Below are 16,162 nucleotides of genomic sequence, written 5' to 3' on the forward strand. Positions count from 1 at the left end.
CTTGCCTGAACTCTGATTATTCTGATTGCCGCTTGATTCTGACCCCTTTCCTGAACTCTTGACTATTCTAATTGCTGCCTGCCTCTGACCCTTGCCTGGACCTGGATCTTTGTTTATCTCAGCCCACAAGTGACCATTGTCTAAATCCTGCTGGCTCCCGAAACACAAGACTCAACCTGCAGGGAAAGGGGCTGGTATAGGTGAAGGCCTGTCTTGTGGTATAGGTGAAGCCCTATACCAGTCTCTTGCCAGCCAGCCTCTGCTAGCTGTTGTTGAGGGCCTACAGGGTTCACCCCATAGGTTGTTCTATGTTCATCCCAGCCACAAGTGTTCACTTCTCCTCCCCCCTTCTTTTCTTGTCCCTCCTACTCTCTCCCCTTCTTTAGCCCTTTGCCTCTTCTACTCACCCAACACTCGAGGCAGTATTCTGTCCTCCAGGCCCCTATAGGGGCCAAAGATGTGGTCTTGTCATGAAAGCATTGCTGTTTTAGTCCAGCTGTGGCTGCAATGGGAGACAAAGTCATCCAAGTGTTTGCTGTCTTAGGCGTCCCATGACTATATTGAGAGGGAGAGTGGTTTAACCAGTACAGAGTCTTCTGTCTCTGCAGCTACACTGGGAGGTAAAAAGGAAAGAGGTAGTATTTGAGCCCCCATCAGCTCAACTGCTCTTATCTCCATCTAGTCCTGGGGATTCCTGCCAGCCCCACTGCTCCCTTCTCCAGCTTCTCCTATTATTCTCTGTTGGTTTACATAGTTGCAAATGTAATTAAACTATTACAAGTACAAATTTATGTTGATGGGCAATTTATAAATATAATTGTTGGTGTAAGCACAGATGAAAAAATAAACACAAACTGAGGCTCATAAGGTATTTCTGCAGTACTTACTGTAATAAATGCAAAAATAACAGCCAATTGTGGCACTAGATCTGATAGATCCATATTATTGGCAATAACATCACAAATGACATTCTACATAGATAGTATGTATCAATCTGAGCTCACTGTGTTAGCACCGCCGGCCGCGGCAAGCTGCGACCGGGTGTCATGGCCGCCGGCCGCGGCGGACCACGACTGAGGCCAGGCTGGCGGGTGCAGAAGGAATAGCTTACCCGGGACGCTGGGTATTGTCAAGGGTTCCTGCGGGGGCAGGCAGCCCTTTCCTCTTCATTCTGGCGGTCACCACCATTGCTGGAATCAGCAGCATGGCTCCGCGGCGATCCAGCTCCTCCTCCTCTGCTCCTAGGAGCCGTGCGTGCGGCTGATGGGTATTCTTAAAGGAGCCATGACAGGAAGTGTCATGGCTCCCTCTGAAACTCCTCCCCTGGCTTCCTGTACTTAAGGCAAGGGCTGAGCATTCAGTCCTTGCCTTGGTATTGAGGTTCCTGCCTGAGTGTGTTCCTGTGTTCCTGGTTCTTCGTTCTTCGTCCCGCTCTGCGGATTTATTCTTGGCTGCTGACTTCTGGACTGGTAGACGTGTCTTCTCCTGGCTTGATCTTGGTACGGCGTTGGACCCTTCTCCTGGCTTGATCCTGGTATGGCTTTGGACCCTTCTCCTGCTTAGACCCTGGACTGGACTCGGACCCCGCCTGTGTATCGAACCTCGGACCGGCTTTGGACTCTTCTACGACTCCGTCCTCAGACTGCTACGACCTGCTGGAGGCGCCAGCCGTCTGGAACCCACGACCTGCAGGAGGCGCCTGCATCCAGACCTTTCTACAGTCTTCAGAGGAGTCGCCTAAGTCCCAGCGGCCGGACCCCTACAGGCTCCTCCTGGGGGGGTTGCGTGCTTCCAAGGTGAAGTCTTCAATCAAGCACCTCCAGTCCAAGCGGCCTCACCCTTCGACGGTAGTTATCTACCTCGAAACAGGGGTCCACTTTCATAACACACTCCTTGTGGCTTAATTTGTGAAACTATTTCAAACATGACTTCTCCCATGAGTTATGAGAATAGTTTAACAAATTTTAACAATGATTTAACAATCTTTTTAATTAATCCAGGGCATTACTCTTTGCTGTATTGTATATACTTCTGAAATGCTGCACAATACATAAGAACAGAGTTTTCTATAAAAGTACAGCACAGAAGCCTTCTAACTTCTCCAATTCTGCTAAGAGCTTCTTAAATACTAACCCTATTAGAAATATTCCCCTGACAATGCACATGCTTGACTGCAGGCTACACCTAATGAACTTTGTCATAGCTGAGATACTATTAGCAGTTTTGCATCATGGCTTGTTAACTCTTGTTTGTAGATCTAATTGACTTGTATGAAAAATGTGCCACTAATGTCTATGACAAAAAAGTACTAGTTTTCATCTAATCAGTATCAGTACATAGAAAGAAAACACAATGCAATAGTCTCAAGATAGTTCAGTGCACTGAAAACCTTGCAATCCAATAATACAGTGCTTCTTTACATACATTTGTTTTTTCATTTATTGTTTCATGCTATTTACTCATCACATCATATTATAGGAATTAATGTGGGAATAAAAATTAATGTGGGGGGAACTACGCTTTAGTTATGACAATTTTAGTTATCAAAAAACAGACACCAAGAGATTAGAGTGAAATACATAGTAGAATACCCTGTGTGTAGCCCTTCCTTTCATGTGTTCATTTCATTTCATTAAAATTTATTGATCTCTTAACGCAAATAAGTCTAAGCAATTTAGATGTAATATATTCATAAAATAGAGAACAAATTTAAACTGCATTTTATAGACTTTTTTTTTTAAAAGTTTGTATTTATTTTATTTGTGCTATTATTTTTTTTATTCAAAAAAGTTGAAGAGGGGTCATGTCAGTGTTGAGCAGTAAAAGGACTTGTGTTTAACTCCTGAGCAAGACTTCTGCTAGCAGGTGTTGGGGATGCTGCAGAGCAACATTCACAAAGCCCTGGGGGAGGACATCTCAGTTATCATACCACAGAACCAAGGTACATGACTGAAGGATTCTGGAGGGCAATCTGGTGCATGGTCCCTGGTCAAGGACTGCTGTGGACTGGCTGAGCTAAGTGAGTTAGGACTAAGATTAAAAAAAAAAAAAAACCCTTCCTGGAATAGTTGTTAATGAAAGCTCATGGTACGTGCTGTGGTCTAATGGAAGCCAGTTCCTACTGAAGTGGAAGCTTAAACAGCAGCAGGAAACTGTCAAGCCAAAAAGAGTTGAGAATAAGTTCCTTTTGTAAATTCACAGTCAAAATTAATGAGTTTCTGCTCACTTGAATGTTATGGTTATATTTTATTAGCCTACAAAATAGAAAGCCTCCTTCTCATATCCACATCTTGTTCATCAAACTTTTTTTTTTTTTGTGAAAGGATATTGATGTGTCATTGCCTTCACCATTAATTTCCTCAGGAAATGGTCATGTCCCACCAGGAACAAGGATTTACTACAGTTGAATCGAAATAAATATTGGCTACTGAATCTTTTGGACAATACACAGTAAGTCTGCAAAGAATAAGAAAAAAATGAGAATAATTAAAAATAATTCTTATGTATCTTGCTCACAAATACACAATTCAGAGGTTATGTGGCATTATATTGTTTAGCATACCTGGAGACCAATGTTTGAAATGACAACATTTTTTCACTGAAATGAGCTGACACTACAAGTTTTTCTTGTGCCAACTCATTTAAATATTATTGAAATAAGATGCATGGCATTTTCTTCATGATAAAATGTGCAACTTAACACAGACTTTATCACAAAAAACTTGTATCTTTACCTACCTGAGGAGCAAAGTATTTTTAAGGGAAATTGTTGAATTTTACCACTTTCCACATGTAGATTTGTTACTGTGAAATTGCTAATGAGCTGAGTTGCATGATTTTTCACCTCATTAACAATTTTGCATAATTTCTGCAAATGGGTTTGCAAAAGGTGAAATTTTCAGTTACCGTAAACTTCCTTATCGTTAGTCCAAACAGACCAATCCAGTCCAATCTAGTGGGTTCTCCCCAATCCACCATCAGATTGAGACAGAGAAAAACTTCCTAAGTTGCCTCTATTCTTTCTTAAAGGCTAGAGCAGCAGAGTATTTGGCCAGTAGTTCATAACCAAACTTTCAATATCATAAACTCAATGGGGGCTTCCAAATGTTGTTAAACAAGAACATGGAACTCTACATTAATTTTGTCTTTCTTTCATCTTTTAAATACATCTTTTAACACCTACGAAGTGGTATCACAGCAGTTACTCCAGTTGAAAAAAGGTTGCCATCCTGAACCCAAGCCATATTTTTCCTGGCTGGGGGCTGGACTGGTCTGGTAGGACAAGGGGAGGAAATTAATGGGAGGAAAAATGTCACCTTCCTCAGTATTCTCACCAGACCAATGGGAATTATTCAAGCTCTCTCAATTTGGGTGGAAGTCAATGTGGCTCTTAGCAATCTCTTGACAAAAGTGGACTTCCGCTTAGCCTGCAAATCAGTCTATAATGCCTGGAAAAAAATGTAAAGAAGTCCACACTGCTACTCTGCAAATGTCTCCTAGAGACACCTCTGCTTTCTGACCAAGAAGCAGCTTGTGCGCAAGTAGAATGGGCATGAAGTCCACCTGGCACACTCATTCCTGAACTGCTAAAGCTGAGAAAATAGCCTTCTTGATCCATCTCACAACAGTTACTTTGGAAGCTGCCTCATCTTTACTAGGCTCACTGAACAACACAAATAACCTGTTTGATTTGCAGAAGGGATTTCTAATCTTGAGATATCTTAACAAAGCCTGTTAAACATCCAGAGAATGAAGAGAGGCCTCTGTTCCTCAACATTCCTTCTGCCAAAAGGTTAGAAGTGAGATTATCTAATTTCTATAAAAATGAGATACAACTTTTGGTAAAAAGAAAGGTGCCACTTTTTTACTGAAAAGGAGTTAAGTGATGTTATGCAAGCATACTTTAAGAAAATAGACATCCTCTTTATGGGCCAAAAAATAATAATTTTTCTGGATATGACAAAAACCACACAACAGAGAAGGAAAAGCTTTCTTGCACTTTGTCAGGAAGCATTATCCTTAGGGATGACATTCCATTTAAGATTCCCATGTAAGTGTGTGATTAAAAAAGATAAGAATAGTTATGTATTTTTTCAGTTTGAACAATTGAAAGGTTTCTTAGAATCCCAAAGAATTTTGTTACAAGTTAACAAGGTCTAATTTATAAGATCATCATAATTGTAATAAGTAGTATTTTAGTTGTGCTTTTTCCATTTATTATTATTTCCTATAAGTTCTCCTAAATTGTCATGAAAAATCCCCTATTGCTTGAGGTCTACAGGGTTCTTTTTACCTGTTTATGTTTCTATTATCTTTTTCTTTATAAAAAGTGTTTCTGATGTATATGACACCAACATATACTTTGTTAAAACTTTGAAAATTGAATAAAGATTAAAAAAAAAAAAAAAAGAAAGGTGCCAGCTGGATAGATACTTTTTCCCTAGAAAAGACTAGAAAGGGATCCCTGCAATAAAGAACTTGAATCTTTGAAACTTTTCTTGCTAAACAAATTTCAACTGGAACACCATTGTGAGAGTCAAATCCTTAAAAGAGGCTGATTGCAAGGGTTCAAATGGTGATTGAGAACCATATTAAGATTCCAAGAAGGAACTACCAGAAGAAAGGGTTTTCTAATGTGTTTTACTCCCCTGAAAAATTTGGAAACATCTGGATGGGAGGTCAGAGAAGCCCCTTCAATCTTTCCCTGAAAACACACTATTGCTGCTGCTTGTACCATCATGGAATTGAGGTTCAAATCTCCCTCAAGACCCCACTGAAGAAAAGATATCAGAAATCTATATCTTCTTATGAAAAAGGCCTAGTCCTTGACACAACATTTCAAAGCTTCTCATAAGAACATAAGAAATTGCCATGCTGGGTCAGACCAAGGGTAGCATCCTGTTTCCAATAGAGGCCAAACCAGGACACAAGAATCTGGCAAATATCCAAACACCAAGAAGATCCCATGCTCCTGATGCCAGTAATAGCAGAGGCTATTTCCTAAGTCCTACCCAAGGCAGGCGTAACTTGTGCACGCCGGGCCGGCTGGCCATGGTCCGGTCCGGGGGCTGGTCCGGAGGCCGCGGCCCCGCCCCCGGAACGCCCTGGCCGCGACATTCTCCCGACAACGCGCTGGCTGTGACACGCCCCCCCCCAGGAAAGCCCCGGGATCTGCCCCAGAATGTACAACGTTCTTATAGACGTTGACTAACAAATTTTGATTTCCTTTGACTCCTAAAAAGGTCTCTCTTCACTCAGGAGACCCCTCAGGAATTAGGAATCCTCTTTCCACTCTCCAATAATATCAAATATAGTTTATTAGTTTTCTATACCGCCGCATTGGCGTTACCCTTCGCAGCGGTTTACAACTTACACAAATATCTGTGCACTCAGACTTTCAGCCAAATCTTTTTCTCCTGTAGATCTTAAGAAAAAATTCTTCATAGTCCTTTTGCTTTGAACACTTCTTGGAATTCTCCAACTGGATGAAAAAACTATAAATAAGACAAGACACCTGCCTTCTCCTATTCTGGAACTCAGGTCTGATGGAAGCACTAGATGGGCTAGGCAGCTGCCTGGATCACTACAGATTTGGGTGCGATGGCATGGCAGTGATAGGATTCCCACATCCCTCACTCACACTCAGCATTCCATCTTCTTGTTCTTCCTGCCTATGTAGCCCAGAAAAGGGTGTCCTGTTGTGTGGACCTGTGCTGGCGGGCAGAAGGCACAATAACCGTAGGCACATGGAAGAACAGGAGCAGCATTGGTGGGTCCATGGAGCAGCCACAAGGAGCAGATGCAATATAAGCAGCATCAGTGAGCCTGCAGGGCCAGAGGACAGCAGCAGAATTGACCTGTCCTACTCCTGTCCCCTGCCAGTAGAGAAGCAGGAGCAATGTCAGCCTGCATGATCAGAAGAGTCCTGTCAGATGCGCAGGCCGAAGGAGGAGGTTGATGGTGCTTTGAGTGTTCAGGAAGGGCAGAATGAGTATGTGGGTGACTGTGTGTGAATGAGCAACAGTGTGTATGTGTGTAAAAGAATGAACGTGTTATTTATTTATTTATTTAAAGATTTTTATATACCGCGGTTCGTTAGTAAACATCACCTCGGTTTACAGAGAACATTAAATTAGCAACAGGCTTTACAATAAAATTAAATTATAGCAAAATAAGATTATGAACAATAATAATGTAACTAAAATATTAGATTAATACACGATAAAACTCAACAATACTTCCAAAAGGGGGGGAAGAGAACTGGAGGATCTAGAATAGCAAAACAAAATAGCAATTCAATTATGACAGAATGTGTTAGTGTGTGTATATGAAACAGAGGAGAAAGTGTGTGTGTGCTCCCTTCTTACCAGTTATCCACGACAATCTCAGGGTGACTGGAAATCAAAATTTCCCACATATGCTTAACAAAGAAATGCTCTATTTCTAAATGCGAGTTCTATTTCCAATGGCATGCACAAACATTACTGGGAACATGAGGTCTTCTTTAGAAACCTGAAGATGCTTAAATAGGACTATCGCATGGCAGATGAAGAAGGAGCATAAGAATCAACAGCTTGCCTGTTCTTTGCATGTCCATGTACAGCAGAAATTGAACCCCTTACCATGCCCCTAAAATTATTAGGCACTGCACACCAGCATCTCAAGCAGTATAGGCCACATCCTGCTCTACTAACCAAGGGGCCGATGCAATAAAGTGCACCCAGCCTAGCACACAGATTAATGCATGGTTGGATGCATGCTTTGAATGCGCTAGACTAGCACCTGATGCAATAAGGGGATTGGTGCGTCCAAAACGCATGCCCAAATAACTACTTAGCTCAACACATGTAAATTCCATCTAGATGAGGCTATTAGCTATTATCACCAATGACGAAAATCCCCCAGCACCCAACGCACACTTGTTAACACGCAAAATGTAATGCCAGCCCCAGAGCTGGCGTTAAGTCATTATACAAGTGACAGTATCTCAGGTTTCCTTGAACCCCTCTGCATTCAAGATAAGCATTGAGGAAAATGACCTGGAGAACGGGCCGAACATCACCTTCACATTATGCCTGTTGATGCATGGAAAGGAAGTCAATAGTATCACAGTAAAGATAGGAGAAAAAGTGAAAAGAATACAGGAAGAAAGCAGTGCTCAGGTCACTATCTCCAGAAAGCTCCAGCCCCGAAAGGTTCACTACAATCTACTGATCTACTGCTGCAATCTTCAATGCAGGATAAAACAAATGCTTGTACTGAGTGCCCATTACAATCATGGGCACACAGACACGTTTCCTGTGCACCTGATGTATTTGCGCACTAGGGACACACAATTTTTTCACAGTGCATCCTTTTTAATACAGCAGCTCAGTTTAATAGCATCAGGCACCCAGGCGAGGTGGCTGTGCATGCATTAGGAAAATGGGTGTTCATACTGAGTGCCCATTTTACTGTGCATTTTATTGCATCAGCCCCCAAGCGTTTTGATGTTTTTTTTTTTTGACACTGTGGAATGACTGTCCACAGCAGGAGTCCTCAAACTTTTTAAATAACAGGCCTCCTGCAACAATTCAAATCACAAGGAGGGCTAGGTGGAGAGGGGTCCCTTTGCAGTTTTGATGAGTGGAAGGGGTAGAAGCAGGAAGGTCCAGACTTAAGATTTTGGTACCCATAGGCAGGACCATAGGATGGAGGCAGGGTTCCCTCCTAGGAGCTCAGACAGGAGGGATTTTATTTATTTATTTATTTTAATTTTTTCTATACCGGCATTCGTGAAAATATCACATCAAGCCGGTTTACAATAAACAATGGGTGATAACCGGAACAGAGAACGAAATAATATGAACTATAAATAATATAGATGCAGTTACAATAAACAGGGAGACGTACAACTAGGAGCAATTTTACCTTTGAATTTTACCTTTGAAGACTGGAAAGCAAGGGAAAGTAGTTTGACCAGAGTGCCATGGTGATACCTTTTTGAAGCTGCAGTGGTGCATGGCCCTAAAATAAGTGGAAGGCTCCTATTAAGACATGGAAATTTGGCATCTTCAACATTTGTGGGAGAGGAAGGCAACAGGGTCATGCAGAGATATGGCAGATAGTATGTCAGTAAAAATATTCTTAGGAAGTTGCCAACCCCCCACCTTCCTGCCCCCTTCTTCAGCTTCTCTATCTGTCCCCCCTGGAATAGTGGGGGAGAGGAGAGGGCAATGGCAGGGTGATGTGTTTGTGGCACACTCTCTCATTCACTCCTACACTTTTGCTCTCTTCTTTCCTCCCCTTTTTCACCCCCACTCCTCTTCCTTAAACTTTCATTTCATTCCCTCCCCTCCTTTTCTCTTAACACCTCACTCACAATTCCCTACCACACATTCTCTTCCTCTTTCCCATCTCACACCCTTCTCCCTTTCACTCCTCTCCCCTCAAAACCCCTTCTTTCACCTCTCCTATCACTCACATTCTTCCTTCTCACACCCTTTCACCTTCTCTCCTTGTGCTCCCTTCCCCTCCCCCTCACTTACACTCCACAATCTCTCCCTCTATTGCATCTTCTCTTCTTCACCCCTTACCCACCTTTCCTCTTACCTATTCTCACTCACTCTTCCCTCCCCTCATACACACATAAACATCTCACCTCAGAGGACTTCTCTTCTGCTGGCACTGCAAATTTCTCATGCCACCATGCAAGCCTTTCTCTTCTCTTAGCATGGATTAGGGATCCTGCTACCGGCACAAGGACTTTCACTTCTGCTGGTGGGGGTTGGGGACCCTAACAGCATTCCCCAGTTCACGTGCTGCCAGGCACGCGTAACAAACACCTGGTTCGGTTACCATTAAGTCCTGGGTGAAACCTTGGCTAGCTAAGATCAATGTAGGTTAGAGTACCGTGGAAGTTACCATTCAAATTCAGCCCCTTCTTTTGAGGGTGCTGAAATGGACATCCCCTAGAGTCTGTGGGCAGTCCCTTATGGTTTGCCAACAGTTAGGAGGTAGTGAGGAGCTTTTGTATGTATTGATTTTTCAGGCCCAGTCAGAGAAGTCAGGCAAACCCTGCTTGAGTAGCCTGTCCAGGGTTGGGAGTTTCTTCCTTCCAGTTCACTCACTGGCTGGGATTTTCTTTCTGGGTTTTTTTGGGTTTTATTTATTATTTATTTTATTTATTTATTTATAGTTTTTATATACCGACATTTGTTTAGTAACCTCACATCGGTTCACAGATAACAAAAACATTGCAGCTGTGGGAACTAGAACATATGCAACAGTGCTTTACAATAAACATTTACAATAATCAATAAACTTTACAATAAACTTGTTAACGAAAATATGCAACAGTGCTTTACAATAAACTTATTTAAACGGGGGGGGGGGGGGGTAACACTGGAAACAATGGAAGGGAAAAATCAAATAGTGGTACATAGCAAATTCTCGCTGAACTTATGTCTGTAAATAAATAGAATGAGTTTTATAAAACACAATTGGAAAAGAGAGAAGCTGGGCCTGAGAGAAAGAAATAGGATAGAAGTCTTATGTCCAATTGAAATACAATAGATATGAGTAGTTGCCAATAAGGCGATAGGTGTGGTGAGAGAGAACGGGGATGTACACTTAAGTAAGTTAGGGGGCAAATTTTTGACAAGTTTTGACAAGTGTTCTTGGTAGCAGCCTTCTGAGATCCTGGGTACCACCTGGGCTCGGGGCATGAGGATCCCTGTGTCTGGGGCTGCTCAGATTAGGGAAGAACTGCCCTTCCATATCTTCAGCGAGGATGGAGCAGGTGTTGCCTTGCTGCAAGGAGGTACTCTGGTGTTACGTTTTGTTGGAAGGGAAAGGACTTGAATTTGAGATCCAGGAGAAACGTTTTTGGCTGCCCCTTCCTTCCTGCATTGGACCCTCTGATCCACAAACTCTTTAGTACAGGATCTCCTATGAGCAGCTGTTTTTTTATTTTTCTTGGGAGGCATCCTCTCTCAATGTAGGGGAAAGCAGAATTGCTTTCCTATAACAGGTGTTCTCCTAGGACAGCAGGATGTTAGTCTTCACGCATGGGTGACATCATCATATGAAGTCTGGCATGGAAAACTTTGACCTACACACTGAGCATGTCACTAAACCATATGTCCACGTGGGGTCCCTCTTCAGTCTTATAATATAGAGTACATGAAAAATAAAATAACAAACCTAAAGAGAAACCAATTCCATGGAGTGGCAGGTGGGTTTCGTGAGGACTATCATCCTGCTGTCCAAGGAGAATACCTGTTACAGGTAAGCAACTCTGCTTTCTCCTAGGACAAGCAGGATGATAGTCCTCATACATGGGTGAATACATAGCTACAGGCTGCTCCTGAACAACTAACAAGACCGACGGGCATCCAACCAGGTGCCAAAGGGCACAGAAATCCCAGTGCTGTCGGCAACAGAGGAAGACAGCCTGAACCCGAAGAAAGGGCCCAAGGCAGGTTTTCATAGCTGGAAAAGATTATGGAGGACCGACTGACCAAAACTGCTGTCACATCGACCATCCTTGTCCAGCCAGTAATGAGGCGAAGGTGTGGAGGGAACTCCAAGTCGCCGCATTGCAGATCTCATCCATGGGTACCGCACGCAAGTGAACCACCGAAGCTGACATGGCTTGTACAGAGTGAGCTTTAACATGGCCCTCAAGCTGCAGCCCTGCCTGTGTGTAGCAGAATGAAATACAATCTGCCAGCCAGTTTGACAAGGTCTGCTTGGACACTGTGACTCCCAATCTGTTCTTATCAAAGGAGACAGAGTTCATGGACTGCCTATGAGCCGCCATCCGTTCCAGGTAAAATGGAAGGGTCCTCTTGCAATCTAGAGTGCGCAGGACCCGTTCACCCTGGTGAGAATGCAGCCTCAGAAAGAAGGTGGGTAGGATAATAGACTGATTGAGATGGAACTCCGTCACCACCTTCAGCAGGAACTTAGGATGCGTGCACAAAACTGCCCTATCATGAAAAAAATTTGTATAAGGTGGGAATGACACTAAAGCCTGAAGTTCCCTGAACCTGCATGCTGAGATGACCGCAACTAGGAAGATGACCTTCCAGGATAGGTACTTCAGGACACAAGATCTCAGGAGTGCAAAAGGGACCCTCAAGAGATGGGCCAAGACCACACTGAGGTCCCAGGACACCGCTGGGGGTTGGATTGGAGGACTGAGCTGGAGTAAACCCCGTATGAAACGCGTCACGAGAGGTTGGGTTGAGGTGGATGAGCCATCTACCCCCTGGTCATATGCTCCAATGGCACTGAGGTGAACTCTCACAGAGGTGGTCTTCAAGCCATCCTTGGACAGCTGCCACAAGTAGTCCAGAAATCTTGGAGTGGAGCAGAACGGATCCAACCCATGTCCCTCGCACCAGACCAAGAACCTCTTCCACTTGAGATTGTAAGACTTCCTAGTTGAAGGATTCCTGGACTCCACAAGGACCTGAGACACACTCTCCGAGAGGCCCAGGGTCTGCAGGGTTATCCGGTCAACATCCATGCCTTGAGGGACAAGGCCTGGAGGTTGGGATGGCACAGCCTGCCCTGATCTTGTGTGATCAGGTCTGGAGTGGTCCCAGGATGAATCAGAGCTCATGAGGATAGATCCTGCAGATGCGGGAACGAGATCTGTCATGACCAGTATGGCGCGATCAGAATCATGGACCCTCGGTCCTGTTGAAGCTTCAGGAGAATCTTCAACACTAGTGGAAGTAGAGGGTATGCATATAAGGGGCCAGGTGCCCCAATGATGGGCAAAGGCATCCAAAACTGGCCACCCAAATGCTCTGACTAGGGAGCAGAAACAATCCACTTTCCTGTTGCATGGGGAAGCAAAGAGATCTATTTCTGGGGTCCCCCAAAGGCAGAAGATCTGATCTGCAACTTCTTGTTTCAGGGACCATTCATGGGGCAAAGGCCTGAGTCAAAGCATCCGCTGTCACATTTTCAGTCCCTGGCAGATACATGGCTCGATGGAGGTTGCCCTGCGAGAGGGCCCAGAACCAGATATGAATCACCTCTTGGCAGAGGAGGAACGATCCCGTTTCCCCATGCTTGTTTAGGTACCACATTGACACTTGGTTGTCAGTTTGCACCAAAACTACCAGGTGATCCCAAAATGCCTATAGAGTGAACCGGATCGCCCGGAGCTCTAGAAAGCTGATCTGAAGATGCCTCTCCTGTTAGGACCATTGACCCTGGGTGCTGAGGCCTGAAACATGGGCTCCCCAACACATGTGGGATGCAACCGTAGTGAGAATAACTTGAGGCGGAGAAACTTGGAAAGGCATTCCCACCTCTAGGTTGGACAGGGACTCCCACCACAAGAGGGACTGCCGAAGTGGTATGGTGACTATGATGCAAGTCCGAATGTCCTGGGTGACCTGACACCACTGAGAGCGCAATGTCCACTACGCTCTGCACATTGTGCAGTCCAGCAAAAGGCTTCACATGAACTGTCACTGCCATGTGCCCCAAGAGATGCAGGATCTTGTGCACAGAGATCCTGTAGCTGCGAGAGATCAACCCTGCCAGGGACACAAGGGCCAGCGCTCAGTCCCGGGGCAAAAAAGCCTTTCCCTGAACTGTACTGAACCTGGTCCCAATGAACATAAGAACATGCCATACTGGGTCAGACCAAGGGTCCATCAAGCCCAGCATCCTGTTTCCAACGGTGGCCAATCCAGGCCATAAGAACCTGGCAAGTACCCAAAAACTAAGTCTATTCCATGTTACCATTGCTAGTAATAGCAGTGGCTAATTTCTAAGTCAACTTAATTAATAACAGGTAATGGACTTCTCCTCCAAGAACTTATCCAATCCTTTTTTAAACACAGCTATACTAAATGCACTAACCACATGCTCTGGCAACTAATTCCAGAGTTTGTGCGTTGAGTGAAAAAGAACATTCTCCGATTAGTTTTAAATGTGCCCATGCTAACTTCATGGAGTGCCCTCTAGTCTTTCTATTATCCAAAAGCATAAATAACCGATTCACATCTACCCATTCTAGACCTCTCATGATTTTATACACCTCTATCATATCCCCCCTTCAGCCGTCTCTTCTCCAAGCTGAAAAGTCCTAACCTCTTTAGTCTTTTCTCATAGGGGAGCTGTTCCATTCCCCTTATTTTGATCGCCCTTCTCTGAACCTTCTCCATCGCAATTGTTGTGTCCCGCGCCCGTGGATGGCCACGGGCGCGGCCCCCTACCTCCACCGCGGCGACCCGCCACGGCAACTCCTGATCTATCCCCCTGGGCCGGTGCCCGTCACTCCGGGGCTGGTCCACAGTCTGGCCGCTGGGTAGGGAGCCGTCCCTGCTCCTCCCTCGCGGCGTTCTGCTGGCTTTCCTCCGTGGAGGAAATCCAAGATGGCTGCCACCATCTTTAGGTGCGAGGCCGCGCCCCATTGCTTGATTTAAAGGGACCTGATCCCTTTAATGATACTCACCTGCTTCCAATGATCCAGGGCAGAGGAAGACACACTTCCGTTCCTTGACGTCACGACTCTTCGTCCGCCTCCACAGTCGTCTCTGTCTACAGTGCTGAGGGTCAGCTGGTCGCATCTTCTGTTCCTGCCTTGCCTCCCGACGGGAGAACCTAAGGATCTTCTCCAAAGTTATACCATCCTCCCGTCGGCCCAAGGGTTCACAAGCCTGAGCATAACAGCAATTATATCTTTTTTGAGATGCGGCAACCAGAATTGTACACGGTATTCAAGGTGCGGTCTCACCATGGAGCGATACAGAGGCATTATGATATTTTCCATTTTATTCACCATTCCCTTTCTAATAATTCCCAGCATTGTTTGCTTTTTTGACTGCCGCAGCACACTGAACCGACGATTTCAATGTGTTATCCACTATGACGCCTAGATCTCTTTCTAATTGTAATTTCCTCTAAACAAAATCAAAACTACCAATGAATCAAGTGAGGTGCTTTCCCCGACTATTCTGCCGTTCCTAATTACATAAATATAATTATTATATAAATATCTCTTTCCTCAATTATCCATTTTATCGTAAAAAAAAATAAACTTGTATCGCATCCACAAATAAGAACTTGTTAAAACTCAACTAGCAGACGGATGCCTCGGCCTCCCTCCTGAACCATTCAGACAGCAATCACTTCAGCCTCGCTTCCTTCACCTGGAACGCATCCGGTTTCAGAGGCTCCAAAGTGCGCCCACCGGCCCCAAACGCTACCACAGCAACCGTTAATGGGGGGAGCAAATTCCGCCTCCCCGAATACGAAACTAGAAAATAAACGCAGCTCCTGTTAGCAGACTGTCTGTACTAGGGAGGGCCGGGGAAAGCACAGGAAAAAAAAACTTTCGAGAGCGGCGGAAGTGGACGGGCAGTTGTCGCCATGGACCCTGCTGACGTCATCCTTCCTCGTGGCCACACTGGGCTTTATCAGCAGCCTCTGGAACTGATTCAGGCTTCCCTCATCTCCCGGCGTGGGAGGTTGGAAGCCACCAAGTGAGAGGGAGGTAATCTACTTACCTAAAGATAAAATGGGTGACGCTAGTCCTAGTCAGCGAGTGGCTCTGCCATGTTATAATTATCCCAGTTCAACCAGACCTTCAATGTCTTTGGTTTTAAGGGATTGCACCTGCAGTGTATTTTTTAACATCCTGTAAAATAAAATATTCTATCGAAAGGCAGGTTGACCAAAACAGTACTTTCTAGGGCGAACAGTTTCCTTAGTTAACTGTACAGTGATTAGTTTGTATTTTTCTGTTTAATCCACTGCACAAAAAAAACAAAAACTGTACAAAGCGCAGAGAATCAGCTTCCGGTTAAAACTAAGTGTTATTACTTACGGCTAAAGTTCATTTTAGAAGAAGCCAGCGTTTCAAACTTTTAAAGAAAATTAAACTGTACGCCAACAATTTTAGTTTTCATTTGAAATATACACGTGCACATGAAAAAGACCTTTACACAAATGAAAAAGAAAATACCTTCAGATTATGCAACTAGAAAAGCATGTACATGTGTGGAAAGTATCTCAAATTGCAACTATTATACATACACACTGTATACCCTATTTTGAGACCTGAGCTGTTACATAAAACCTGCCATCGCACTCCACAAGCCAAAAAGAAACCAAACAACAGCTGACAGCTCATCCTGCCCAATCAGACGGG

General features: G+C 44.3%; 1 protein-coding gene and 1 long non-coding RNA gene across 4 annotated transcripts in view; one reads left to right on the plus strand and one right to left on the minus strand.

The window, feature by feature from the left end:
- Positions 1-3,242: 3,242 nt before the first annotated feature.
- On the minus strand, positions 3,243-16,115 carry LOC115076286. The gene is made up of 3 exons (XR_003852721.1): positions 15,977-16,115; positions 8,911-9,006; positions 3,243-3,456 (listed from the first exon to the last, which is right to left on the minus strand). It is a non-coding gene; the product is annotated as an uncharacterized LOC115076286 (long non-coding RNA).
- Positions 15,229-16,162, plus strand: part of MOCS2 (molybdenum cofactor synthesis 2) — an 84,122-nt gene continuing 83,188 nt past the window's right edge. For 2 of the 3 annotated variants that reach the window (XM_029577537.1, XM_029577548.1), the window contains exon 1: positions 15,244-15,505. The gene's annotated coding sequence lies outside the window, so the exon portion shown is untranslated. Of the gene's footprint in view, positions 15,506-16,162 lie in introns of all 3 variants that reach the window. The other variant, XM_029577557.1, reaches the window with a different exon arrangement.

Source organism: Rhinatrema bivittatum, chromosome 1, assembly GCF_901001135.1.
Source record: "Rhinatrema bivittatum chromosome 1, aRhiBiv1.1, whole genome shotgun sequence".
Lineage (NCBI taxonomy): Eukaryota > Metazoa > Chordata > Amphibia > Gymnophiona > Rhinatrematidae > Rhinatrema > Rhinatrema bivittatum.